Below are 14,548 nucleotides of genomic sequence, written 5' to 3' on the forward strand. Positions count from 1 at the left end.
TCATTTTACTTTTCTAGATTTGAGAGCTTCTTAAGGCAGAGACTGTATAATAATGGTGGGCCCACAGTGAATTTCTCACAGTGACAAGTAATTAAAAAGTTGTTTTAAATGTATTTCAGGGCTGAGGAGATGGGCCAGAAGGTAAAGAACTTGTTGTACAAACATTTTGCCTGGGGTTGAATCCCTAGTTTCATATATATAAATGTTGGGTGGGTGTAATCTTGGTGCCCTTGGGAGGAAGAGACCAAACATTCTTGAGGCAAGTTGCTTAGCTAGATCAAATAATCCAGCCAGATCTGGGCTCAGTGAAGTGAAACTGGGAAAGACTCAACATCAGCCTTTGGTTGATACAGACACAACACATGCATATGCCTTCTCCCAGTACAAAACCAGATAGATCTACATACTCATGAACACATACATAACACATGTATATGAACACCTATATCCATATAGATATGGACATATAATTTCCAAAACAAGCGAGTGAATGAAGGTAAAATTTCTCCTTTCCATTGTGTCACGTGGAATTCACATCATGGTGTTTTCTTGGATTCTCTTCCCTCTGTCCTTCTTTAGCAAGGGAGCATTTTCTCCTCTACTGCGTTATTTCCACCCCTAAATGAAACAGTAATGACTGTTAGATTTTTTTAGGATCTTGCACCATTAGCTTTGTAAGAAATACCAACCTTCTTATGGTGGATGTTAGCATGAAACCACATGACAGCTAAAGTTGTCCTTTAGTTCACCAGACAGTGAGAGAGAGGCAATTCTAGAGCCAAGTTTTAAGATTCATTGAAAAAGATAACCTTTTAAAGACCTCAAACCTGAGATTCTTACTACTTGGCATTTTCTTGCTCCCCAGAACTAATGGGAAACTCCCTTTCTCTACATAGGTGCCTTAGAAATCAACTGTTCTTGGGAAGCACTCTTAACACACAGCTATTTCTCCATCAGAGCATTTGCTGAGGCCATCTCTAGGAACCGTAGACAACTGAGCATCAAAATCTTCTACTTCACCCAAAGAAGGAGACGAACTAACAGTTCAGTCCAAGGCCAGCGCCAAGGTGCTGGAGTTCAGGTAGGAACAAATGATCACATTAAAGACAATGAAAACACTGGATTTTTAAATTTCACAAGAAACTATTAGAGTTACAGCACAAGTAACAGAGCATGTATGAGCTGTGAGGCGTTGATAATCAGTAGAATTTTTAGACCTAATATCGCAAGCACTGTGTCAAAAGTGGACGTCCTGATTAACACTGTTCCTACCCCATATAAGAGGAAGCCAAAGCTCAACCAGAAGTACAAGTGACACAGAAATCTAATCCAAGCATGTCTCACACTACTAAACTAATTACAAGCCTCTAATTGTAGTTCCATAAAATAGTTTTGAAGGATTGTAGCATAGCTATGCTGATAAAGTGGTTGCCTGGTGTTGGATTCAATCTCCAACACCTCATAAACTGGATATGGTGACACAGGCCAGTGATCACGACAGTGGAGGTAAGGAGTGGGGTATCAGAGGTTCAAGGTTATCTTCAGCTTCATAGTGAGTGCTAATAACATTGATGATGCCCAAATTTTCAGAAAATAATAAAATGAAAGAGAAGAGTGGAGAGATGGCCTTGGTGGCTTTATGTGTCTATTATCCCCTATGGAATTAGAGAAGTCTATGTTTGAGTATCATTAGATTATATAGTTTTATTTTCTTTCTTTTCTATTGACTGGATATTCTCATCTCCTATTTAATCTCACATATTCCTAGTGAAATATGGCTACATAGTATACTTTAGTTCCAACAAAACATATTACAATGAAAATAGTGTTATTTCTAATTCAGTTGTTGGCTAGAGGTGTCCCATGGGAATCCCCAACAATCCAAGTTATTGCCAAGACAAATAGGCTGCTCTTCATAAACTGACATTAAAGCCCCATGGCTGAAGACAACACTTGTACAACTCATTGAACATGAAGAAGTTGAGCTGGCACCTACACAGAGCCTTCATCCTTATGTTCTACTGTCTTTGATAAAGGAAAGGACTAAAAGAGAAACATAAACACCACCCCAGCCACAAACCCTCTGGTCCACAATGGTGTCCTGCCTGCAAGATATCTTAGGACAATGGTGGCACAATGCTTGTAGAGGTATACAACCCATATCTGATTTGACTTAAGGCCCAGTCCACGTGATGGAACCCATGGCTGACACTTCTTCAGTCAGAACCAGAGACTAGATAACCCAGGGACCTATGGGTAAAGTTAAAACCAAATACTACTTGTTGGAAAAAAACAAAAACAAACAACCCTAACCAAACAAACAACAAAACAAAAACAAAGAAATGAGCAAAAAACATAGTGACAAAATGACTCCTCATGACAATGACATTTGCTATACCCATAGATCCATGCCTAGCTCAGCCAACATCAGAGAAGAAGGTTCTGCAACAGAACAACTACAGAGACACACAGTCAGACATTATGCAGAGGGTGAGAGACCTTGAATCAGTCAGCCCTAAAAGGGATGTCTTGTAGGAATTTTCAATAAAGAAAAAATAAGCAAAAATAAAAATTATAATTCCTCACATGGCAAATGTGGTCGACAGGCAGCTAGGCTAAGGTTTTGAGAACATATCCTCTTGTCCTATTGCTACAACTCAATGTGGTCCTGGGTACCCTGAATGCTTTCTTCAGTGCCAGGGTAGTTACTGTTCAGAAATCAAGGATTTGATACAAATGTAGCTTAAGTTCTTCTAAATTTCTATAGTTTTTTTAAAACTAGGTTCTTATAATTCACCAATCAACATGTAGTACTTAATTAGTAAACATGTTTACAAAAGCTACCATACAAAGCACCGAATAAAGTATTTTTTTCCTCATTTCACAGAAAAGGAAACCAGAGCATGAGAAGTTAAATAATGTGGCCACCTCGATTCAAAGTCAAGCAGGTTGGTTAGCCTCTGAGTCCCACAAAGTCTGCCCCTCTACGGTGCTTTGAATATGCTTGTCCCAAGGAGTGGCACTATCAGGAGGTGTGGCCTTGTTGGAGTAGGTGTGTCACTGTAGGCGTGGGGTTTAAGACCCTCCTCCTAGCTTCCTGAAAGTCAATCTTTCTGTTTGCCTTCGGAACAAGAGATAGAACTCTGAGTTCCTTCTCCAGCACCATACCTGACTGGACAATTCCATTCTTCCTGCCTTGATGATAGTGGACTGAAACTCTGAACCTGTAAGCCAGACCCAATTAAATGTTTTCCTTTATAAGAGTTGCCTTGGTCATGGTGTCTGCTCAAAGCAACAAAACCCTAACAAAGACACCTGCCATCCCAGTTTTGAATCCACGTAGACCCCTATCTACAAGTGATGTCTTCCTCACCACTATTATTCTCTTGTAATTCTCTTCTTATCTTCTTTCTCTTTCTCCTCTTTTTCTTCCTCCTTTTTATTTTTGTGGTAATGGTGATTGAACCTAGAACCTCATTTATGCTATGCAAATACTTTTTCCTCTAAGCTATATCCCTAGCCCTTTGTGAACAAAATTCAAAGACAAGAATCTCATTGAGTTACTTAGGCTGGATTTCAACTTATGCACCAGTGTAGGCTGGCCTTGAACTTGTAATATTCCTGCCCCAACCTTGGAAATAGGATTACAGGTCTGTGTCATGAGGCTAAGCTCTTTAACAACCTTGAGTGATCTCAGAAACATTTTCAAAAGTATCTTTCACAGCTTACCTTTGGTACCTGAGACAAACTCTTAGCCATGGCCATTTTAGGAGCAGCTACAGAACTGAGACATGAATCTGGTCCACACAAGGATGTTATTATAAATGCTTGTCTATTTCTGTTGTTCTCTCATTTTTTTATCTCTAGCTTTTGAGTTTCCTAGGCAGAGTAACCTTCTGAGAACATTTTCCCAGTGTGCCTCTGGATCTTTGAAATGTAATTAGTATTTAATCTTCTTTGTGTATGTCTTGGGTGGGGATGGGAGAAAATATTATCCTACAAAGTCCCATATTCTAGCCTAAAGGCTTGGGACTTGACATCTTTGAGTTTAGGCCTGTAATTGATGTCCATCCAACAGACTCTAGAATCTTCAGTCCTACCTAGGAGGGAAAGGAAAAGGTATCAGTCAAAACAAGTAACTAAGGATGAACTAAGAATGAACAGTATTTAACTCAAAGCAAAACAAAACAAAACAAAACAAAAAACCCCAAGAACAACAACTATAGAACCCTGAAGCAATGCATCTGATAAAATCGTACACGTGGCTTGTTACCCAGCAGCCTTACAATATTGTCCACATTTCATTTATTAAAATTTAAAAAAGGATTTTATGTGTATGACTGTTTTATCTACATACATCTGCACACCACACATGTGCAGTACATGAAGAGGGCAAAAGGGGGTGACAGATTCCTCAGACCTATTGTTACAGAAAATTGTGAACTATCATGTGGATGCTGGGAATCAAATTCAAGTGCCCTAGAAGAGCAGCCAGTAAATGATGATTCTAGCTTCATTGTCCATGTTTTCCAATGTAAAAACAAACAGACAAATAATTATGCGTTATTACAAGTTTGTGTTGTTAATATAATTTTGTAGAAGTTGAGGCCTGGTTAGTCCTCCCAGCCCATGCTCTCAGAAGTAAGACTCAGACTCAAAATATATTTACAAATATCTTGGCCATATAACTATGACTAGATCATGACTAAAATAACCCAATTATTTTAACCTACGTTCTGCCATGTGGTTGGTTACCTGTGCTCAGGTACCATGTGTGCTCAGGTACCATGTGTCTATCTCTTCACACCTCCCTGGGTAGATCCTCCCACCTGAATCTTCACACTCTCAACTCTCCCAGAATTCTTTCTGCCTCCTGGATGTTCCACCTCTTATTTCCTGCCTAAGCAACAGGCCATAGGCTTTTTAATTGACAGGTGTGCATATCCATACAATACACAAGATACTCTCTCTATATAATAGCCTCAAGTCCCATTTGCTTTGTAATTAGTTATGAAAATTAGGAAGAATTTAGATTTCTGGATATTTTCATTATTTTATTATTGGAAATAATTAATATACTATGATATTTTCTCTTTTCCCCCTTGAAATCATATAAATCAGTGGTGTTTAGTTTGTTTTAGATTGCCCTACAGTCGTCTCTGTTTAGTTTCCAGCACATTTTCATCATCCTAAAAAGAAACCTGGAACTACCCAGCATGATTGCGAAGATGTCAGTTTCTCCCAACAAGGAAAGAAACTGGACAAATTGAGAAATTAACAACTCTTCTTAATTTCAAAGAACTGGACACATACTTTCTGTTGGTGAGATAATCAACTCAGAGACTACATAGGTCAAGGGAAGGTAGACAGAAAGGATGGGAAAGCCAGAGAATAGCAGTGCTGTGGTCTGCATCAACCTTGCTAGGCACAGTGTAAGACCCCAACTATTATGACTTTTACTTGCAGAAGCTGGACCACATTCTCATAGTGACTGACAGGAAAAAAAAATCCCTTTGTAGCAGGAACCAGGAAAAAGAGGCAGCTGTAAACAGAATGTTAGGCCAACCTGTTCATTATAAGGTCTGATTTCAAAAGAAATGATTAATGTATAAAGTCATGTTGATCAATGTTCAAGAATTAAAGACTAATGAACACTCAGTTGTAAATGAAACATACCCACCACCATTTCAAGGCATGGGGATATCACAGAAGAGAGGACAGGAAGAGTTTAAGAGCTAAGAGACAAGAGTGTCTGGGAACTCAGATGACATTGCCAGTATAACCACGAACACAGCAGTTGCTTCTGTGCCCTCTTCCCATCCTGTTCCTTCTTGTCCCCTTTGTCTTCCCTCTTCTTTGTTATCTTTTCCCATTTTGTAGTTCTGGAGACGGCCCTAGAGCTCCATATATGCTAAGCACAATACACAAGATTGGGTCTTCCAACTTTCCACCATGAGCATAGATGCTGATGAGACCCCATTCTTCCTGGGGAGCTAGTGATTGTTAATGAAGGAGGCTAGGTTCTTTTCTCTAAAGGTTTAGTTATCAGAAGATTCAGAGAGAACGGAAGAGGGATAGCAGAGAGTAACGGGGGGAAGGGGGAGTGTGTGTGTGTGTGTGTGTGAATAGAATCACAATGCATGTAACTGTCAAAAGAAAACTGTTTACCCGAATGTAAATCGTGAGACAAGGAGTGTTGCCTGGGGCCAGCCTCCTCTCAGCATCCGGTTTCACCAAGAAGAGGACAGCCAGAGAAGCACTTGAGAAGTTCACTGTCCATTCAATTCGAGGACTAAATAAAGTATGTCTCGACACACCTCACTTGTCACCACAGCACCATCCAAGATTCGTTGATAGCCTGTTTCTTTACGAAGTGCCTCACATGCACCTATCAAAGGCGTATGACAAGTCATTCCAAGTGAACACTGAGTTTGCAGGGGCAGCAGATGTCAGGAGGAACCTCAGATAGGGTAAAGATGCTGGAATTATCATACCAGAGTGTGAAGCAGCCCAAGAGCTGCGGGGCGCCGCCTCGCCGAAAAGGAGAACACCACGCTTCAGGATTCTTCTGGCAGCATTTTTATTACAGCTCTTTTAGTGTTACAGCTCTCTTAGATGGTAGTGAGGCGAGGGACTCCAAGCCCCAAAAGCTAGTGGCTTATATAGCGCTTTAGGAGATGTGCCGCACACTCATTGGCTCTTATGATGTCGCCAAATTAGCATACTGATTTTCGCGCCTTGCGCAGGCACACATTCAAGCAAGGCTCGCAAGGAGAACCAGGAAGCAGGAAACCGGCGCCATCTTCCGATGGCGGACGCGGCTCCTAACAAAGAGCTCTACCTGATGGAGTAAGCTGTATGCTGTACTGGTTGAGGGTGCAAACAGAAAAGTATGTAGAGGGAAAAGTTATGGATACTGGGTATATAGAATCCTTTTTAGATATAAAATATTCTTTAGGCTTTCTTTAGGAATGTGGAAAGACCAGTCACCACTACTGGAACTGGCCGACCCGCAAAGAGAAAGGAAAGAATGCAATTTAGTCAGGTGGAACCAAGCTGAGAACCATAGTGACAGGGCAAGGCGGAAGTGACAGGGCAGGACTACATTCTTGAGAAAGATAAGTGTACAGAGAGTTTTCATCTGATCCTGACTCATGTAGGTTGGGTTCCTTTGGAATGTTCCACTATTTTTATGTTATACCACCCTAGCAACCCCCTCACCCCCTCCTCATTTCCTTGGTTTGTGGTTTTTCCCTTTAAAAACACCCCTCAAACTGGCAGCCGGGGTCAATTCAGCTCCTGCGTGGGCATGCGAATTGACCGGCAGCTAGTTGTCATGCCCTAATAAATAACCTCGCAATTGCTCCGGTATATGGTGTCTCGAGTAGATTACTGGGTGGTCGCGACTTTCTGAGACTTGAGAGAGGGTCTCCCCTCTGCGAAGGTCTTCAAGTACAGCAACAAAAGCTCTAGAGAGTAAAGTCACTGTCAAATCAACAGACAGCTACTTCCCTGGAATGTCCACTAGGACAGATGTGAACAGGTGATGATCTGTCAATGGCATCACTACAACAGAGAAGTAGAGTGAAAAAAAAAAGAACATGATATCTAAGAAATGTGAGACAATTGGAAAAGATATTGTGAAGGTAAGATAAGAAATCCAAGAGAGAAGATAGGAACACTGCTGTCCAGAATGGTAATCTCCTAAATGCCATATACCTATTGAAAACAACATTGCAATGTATAGATTCACTGTTCCCACTTTCCGAGGAGCTCCTTAGATTATCCATGTATGTTTTCATATGAATGTACACGCTCCAATCTCTTGTGTATATATCTCAGAGTGGAACTGCCTGGTCATCGGTTAACTCCATGTTTAACTTTATAAGAACCTGCCCAGTGGCTTCCCAAGGCCCCTTTAGTTCACATTCCTACTAGCAGAAAATGGGCATTCCAGCTTCATAGTTGTTTGTCCCTTAGATGGTACTCACTCTAGCAGATGTGATGGGAACCTCACTGTAACTTTGATGGACCTTTTTTTGGTGACTATGTCATCGTATAGTTTTATAGGCTTCTTGGGGACCTTTATATCCTTTAGAAGATATGTCTGACCAAATCCTTTGCCCATCTTTAAACCAGGCAATTTCTCTTTAATTTTTAGATGAAGAAATTCATCAGATAGTCTGGATAGTAGTTTCCTATTGGATATATCCTTTGCAAATTTTTATCTCATTCTGAGGGTGGTCTTTTGTAATTTATTTTTAAAATGTGCTTCTAGGAAAAAAAGGACACGAGAAAGAGGCATTTGAATTATGCAAATTTAATTTGATTTTTATAGTGATTCCTACAGAGGAGATAAAGGTAAGTAGCAAAAGAAATACTTGAGCAATTTCAATGTTCCTCAAGCTTTATATATATTTACTTTCCCTGGTCCTCAAATCTTTCTGCAAAGTTCCTTTTTTTTTATTTTTATTTCAGACGTGTAAGTGGAGGCTTCACCAACTGTAAATTCATTGAGTTCTTAAATTACAAACTAAGGATTGGGTTGACTATATCTGGCTATGAGGCTTGCCAGTTCTAATCTACCAAATTTCCTCCCTCATTTTCTAAACATTTCTAAGCTTGGTCAGGATAAAATTATTCCGATGAGTACTAGTTGCCTTTAATGGGCGAATTCTGTGCTATGCTTCATTTTCCCAGCAGAGCCCTTGTGCCATGATTCCTATGCATCCGTCGGCTTGGCATTCAGCATCCCCTATAGATAATGTAACACAGCCACACACTTGTGTTCCTAGTAGACTTTGCATTTGCATTTTACAGTCCTATGAGATGCAAAAGAGAAGTATTTGTTGATGAAAATTGTCTCTTGGGAACATTGCGATAAATATGTATCTGGATCAAGGATTTTTGGGATGAAACACTTGTACTGCTGTACCATCTTATGATATTCAAAGAGGAGATAAAATGCAAATTTAGGTCTGTGCAACTATACAAGTCCAAAATTTTTCTACTATGCCTGAATTCGAGAGCGAAATTGAGTAATATTCTATAGCTTAATAATTTTGTCTATTTTTCATGTAATCAAAACTACTAGTGGAAAATGAGTGAGGACAATTGTGTTAAATACTGCTTGATGTGGGAATTATGTATACCTCCAACTAGCCAATAGACTGGACTAATGGATGACAGAAGAATGCACAAACATGGCACAAACAAGAGGTCAAAGTCACTCCCCATTGAATTTGAACGCTATCAGCATCATTTATTGTAAAACATTTTACATGTACCTTTTGCATGTGTGTAGGTCAGAGTCCAAATTTTAGAAGTTAGCTTTTCTTTCTACCATGTGGGTTCTGGAGATCTAGCTCGGATCATACTGGCAGGCATGGTGCTGGAGAAGAAGCGAGAGTTCTACATTTTGATCCAAAGGCATCAAGGAGACTGTGAGATTGGCTGTAGCTTGAGTATATATAAGACCTCAATGCCTGCCCCCACACTTCATGGCAAGTACCCTGACCTACTGAGCCATTCTGCTAGCACCCAGGGTTGTTATCAACATAACATTCTGATATTTAACTCCTAAAATTACATAAATATATTTTACAGAATTTTTTTTCAGTACCTAAACATTTAGGTTGTGTAGATGCATGAAGAAGCTGTCTATAACAATGGAATCTTTGCTCTCAAGGAATAGCTGTGGCCAGAAAGAAAAGACAGGAGGTTCTGACTATGCACTAGTGTGTCTAGGCCTTAGCACCTTCATTTGATATGAAGAAATTATATGAAGTGATGTCTAAGATCAATATTAGCTTTCTGATGCCAGGAGTGAGCTAACAGAAGGGAGAGACCAGCCCAAGAACTGTTTGTAGGTGAATGTTCTACCTACAAGTCCTGGCAATGAGGAGTGATCCAGTAGAGGAAAGACAGACTCTTGTGCTGACTGCAAGGATGGGGACTGAAGAGAAAATATGACAGACAGAAGCAAACTTGGCTGGAGGAGCTGAGGCAGGTGAGGCAGGAAGGAGCTGCTGTGTGGAGCAACTCCTTTGGAAAACAAACTTAATTTTCAAAATGTACAATGAATTTCAAGTACATAAGACATTCTGCAATTTGAAAACAGAATGAGACATTCAGAAATGTATATAGACATGTTGAAGAGGAGAATGAAAATTGGCCAAAGCAAGACTTGATGTGCAAAGTAAAATTCACATTTAAGGAGGACCATAAAAATGGACTCACAGAGGCCAGGAGACTATGATGAAATTGAAAGAAACAAAACAATTTAAAAGGGGGGAAGTTAAGGGAAAAAAATGTAAAAGGGTTACAAAAGGAAAAGAAATAGTCTTAAAAGGGAAAATTTAACCTGTCTTTCCTTTAAAAGATTTAAAATTAAGAAATACTTAGATACTGTTAATGCAAATGACAACAAGCGAAATAACGACAGCGACAGCAGTGCTTTAGTGAGAGTTTTACTACTGTGGAGAGACACCATGACCAAGGCAAGTCTTACAAAACATTTAACTGGGGCTGGCTTACAGTTTCAGAGTTTAGTCCATTATCATCATGGTGGGAAGCATGGCAGCATGCAGGCAGACATGGTGCTAGAGGAGGAACTGAACGTTCTTCATCTTGATCAGCAGGCAGCAATGGGAGTCTGTAAGACTGGGCATAGCTTGAGCATCTATAAAACCTCAGAGCCTGCCTCCACAATAACACGCTTCCTCCAACAAGGCCATACCCACTCCAACAAGGCCACATATCCTAACTGTGCTTTTTCCTATGAACAAACATTCAAACAAACAAGTCTATGAGAACTGTCTCTATTCCAATCATTACAAGTGGTAAAACAACCTCATTCAGGTTAGAGGAAAGGCTACGAAGAAGGAAATCCTTAGTTTATCAAGCAAATAGCAATGAAGTTTCTCCATAGAAAGCATTGGTAGCCACCAGGAGGGCAATTAGCACAACACAAGACAGAAAGCACACAGTGTGGTTGTTACACAGTTAAGACACCACAGTTCAATGAAATTACATAACATCCCCAAAGTTGGGTTAGCAGTTTGTGAGGCGGTAGTGGGATTTCATCTCTGATTTGGTAACTCATGAGTGCATCTCCTTAATCCCTGAACTATTGCAACATCTAGAAGCACAAAACTAGCAGCAGTTTTAGAAAATGCACAAATGGTTGTAAGCTCAATCACATCTGAGCAATCATTTAATTAATGTATTGAAGACTGATCTAAAGTTATTGTTCTTAGCCTGTATGCTATGTTAGATGTAAACACAACATAATTTTATCAGTAAAAATCCGTGAGCCTTCTTCTAGGATATTGTCGTATCTTGTTGAGATGTTTCTACTTTTAGCGTCAATTCTTTAATTTAGTCTTTAAGAATTTCATATATCTCTACAATGTATCATGATCCTAATCACCCCCTATTTCTTCATAGAACAATATATATGAATATAATTAATGTATTGAAACTTGAAAGATCATTTCCTAAAAACAAACAAACAAACAAAAACATATTTACCTTCGATGGTAAATAACCACAACAACATTCTAAATATTTCAGCTTTCACTAGTCTTCAAATGTCAGTCCAGTGAATAACAACAATAACAACGGCAACAACAACAGCAACCACCACTACCACTAACCCAGGGTAATAATGAAATCTGAAAACACTACAAGGTAGCATACAACTCAGAGTCTTTACTGAAATATTTTCTCTGTTGAACAAATCATAGTCTTGGTACTTAAAAACAGATAAAACAAACTTCGATTGTTCCCTAGTTCCCGCTTTTTACCTTATAGCTTTGAAGAGATTCTAGTTCTTTCTCATGCTGTAGTTTGGACATAATGTTCCCTTTGCAGACAGCTTTGCTGGGCCCTCCAGCAGCTTAACAGCATTCTTGGCTGCAGCTTAGGTGGGGGAGAAATTGAGAACTCGTGTCCAATCTTTCTGAAGCAGAACATGCTCTTCCCACCATCAGTTTATCAGAACAGCTGAAGGCTGGGGTTCCACAAAATGCAGTGTGAGTTCATTGTCATCAACCTGGTATTCAATGGATGGAGAAGCTGCTGCAACAGCCTGTCAGAGGTGCAGGCTATTAGAGGCTGCTACTGCTACTTCAGAGGGAAGACATGCAGAAATGTATCACTTTGCAGGCAGGACAGGTACATGTATCCCTCAGCACGTGTCTATAGTGTACTGGGAGGCACTTAGGACCAATAGAATATTCTTGAAATGGTCATAAGAAGTCTGGATAAAGCCTGAAAAGTAAGTTAAAGTTCCTATGGAAGATTCTAGAGAATTCTAGTTAGGTATGTAACATGCTTCAAAACTCGGAGAGATTTTGTTATTCTTTTTCTTTGTCTATGCTATATATAATGAATGCACTCAAAATAAAAGTATTCATCCATTCATTCATTCATTATTCAGCTGTTGAAGCCCAGGGCTTTGTGCACGCTAGACAAGGATTTTATCACTGAGCTCAACTCTCAATCTCTAAAGTTATTTTTAAGCACTTAAGAAGAATGAGTAATAGTTTAACTGATAGAGGAGCTAACATTAATTAAATATAACTGTAAACTGACTGTTGGATGATGTTCATAGTTTCAAAAAATAATTAGTGTATCCAAATTCGGGCTTCTTTTCAACTATGTTGGTTTCAAGCCTAATCGTCTGTGGAATGGTTCTTCTTGAATGTGGCTGTTGGCTCCTGCACATTACTTTGGTCAGAGCTGGAGAGTCAAGCTTGTTAGCTACACTTAGATTGACTTGGTGACAGTGTCCATTATGGCCATCACCTATGTACATCAGGCACTTAAAAGTGACATTTATATATAATATCCAAATATGCTGCTTTCCGATGCAAATAATTGGCTCTGGGCTCAGATGCTGGTTTATTAGGAGAGGAGCCTCTCTTGGGACCTATTCGGAAGCTGCTAGTGGTATTTGTAGCCAGTCTGCACCCATCTCTGGTCATTGGTTTCTCTGTCTGTGCTGCTGTTTGTCAATCAGAGCAAAGTAAACTGGGAAACCAAGAAGAGCACAGAGTCTGTCAGTGCGTCCGACTCAGAGATCTATGGAGCACTAGATCCCAACACCAGAGAAATAGCCCCATCCTCCCACCATCCCCTGTCATTTCTATCATTTGGCCAATGGCCACAAAGAAAATAAGTTGTCTGATCAGAGTAAGGAAGGTCATTTCCAGTCTTCTTGCGCATGTGATTCAATGCCTCATGTTTTATGTCAATTAAGTTCATATACCCTAGTTCCCTAACTTATAACATGATCACAAATTTAAAACTCTGAGGCTGGAGATATCAGTTAGTGGTGTAGAACCTGTACTACTCTTCCAGAGGACCTGAGTTTGTTTTCCAGCACCTGTAACCACATCTCAAGAGAGGTCCAATGTCTTTTGCCTCCTGGGGAACCTGTATTCACATGATCTCTCTCTCTCTCTCTCTCTCTCTCTCTCTCTCTCTCTCTCTCTCTCTCTCTCTCTCTCTTTCTCTCTCTCTCTCTCTCTCTCTCTCTCACACACACACACACACACACACATTAAAAATAATAAAACATAATTAAAATAAATCATATTTAAAATTTTACTTTAAAGTGTCTTGTATTTAAATAATGTTTTCTATTTTATAAACATTTCTTTATTACTTGCTATATTTTGATACTTTCAATATATCTCCCCCCTAGAAAGTTATTAGCCTCCAATTTATAAGTAGTAAACCAAGATTATAGAGGAGAAATGAAATGAGATTTATTATTTAATGAGTCTTTAAAACCCATTAAAGCATATGTTATCCATTCTATTTTGTAATTGAGAACATTGAAAATTTAAGAAGTATATGCAAAATTATCAGTAACTTGATGCTGGATCTGGAAATTAAAATTAACTTCTTGGCTCTGGGTCATGCATAAATTATGACTGGAACTACATATAAATATGCATGTCTGGCCCATATTTTAAACAAATTTGGGACTAAACAACTTTATGTGAATACTGAAAGATTTCAAAATATATTTGCTTAAGGACCACTGTTGCACTGTTTCCCTACTGATTCTTTAGGGGAAGGGGCAGGGTTTCTAGGTCAGGTGTGGTGTTTTGAATAAAAGTACCTCTCCACCCCCACCCACCACAATAGCCTCACATATTTGAATTCTTACTCATCAGGGAACGGCATTATTTGAGAAGAATTAAAACTTGTGGCCTTCTTAAAAGTAGGCTTGATGCCCCAGAGTAGGGGAATGCTAGGGGCAGTGAGACAGGAGTGGGTGGGTGAGGGAGCACCCTCATAGAAGCAGAGGGTGGGGGGAGGGGGGGGGTATGGGGAGGGGAAGCCAGGAGAAGGGATAACATTTGAAATGTAAATAAATAAAATAGTCAATTAAAAAAAAGAATAAGTGTGGGCTTTATTTGGAAAAAATGTTTTACTGAGGGAGGGCTTTGAGGTTTCAACAGCCCAAGCCAGACCTAGTATCTCTCTCCGTCTCTCTCTCTCTCTCTCTCTCTCTCTCTCTCTCTCTCTCTCT

The sequence above is a fragment of the Grammomys surdaster genome, unplaced genomic scaffold (genome assembly GCF_004785775.1).
Source record: "Grammomys surdaster isolate TR1022 unplaced genomic scaffold, NIH_TR_1.0 125780, whole genome shotgun sequence".
Lineage (NCBI taxonomy): Eukaryota > Metazoa > Chordata > Mammalia > Rodentia > Muridae > Grammomys > Grammomys surdaster.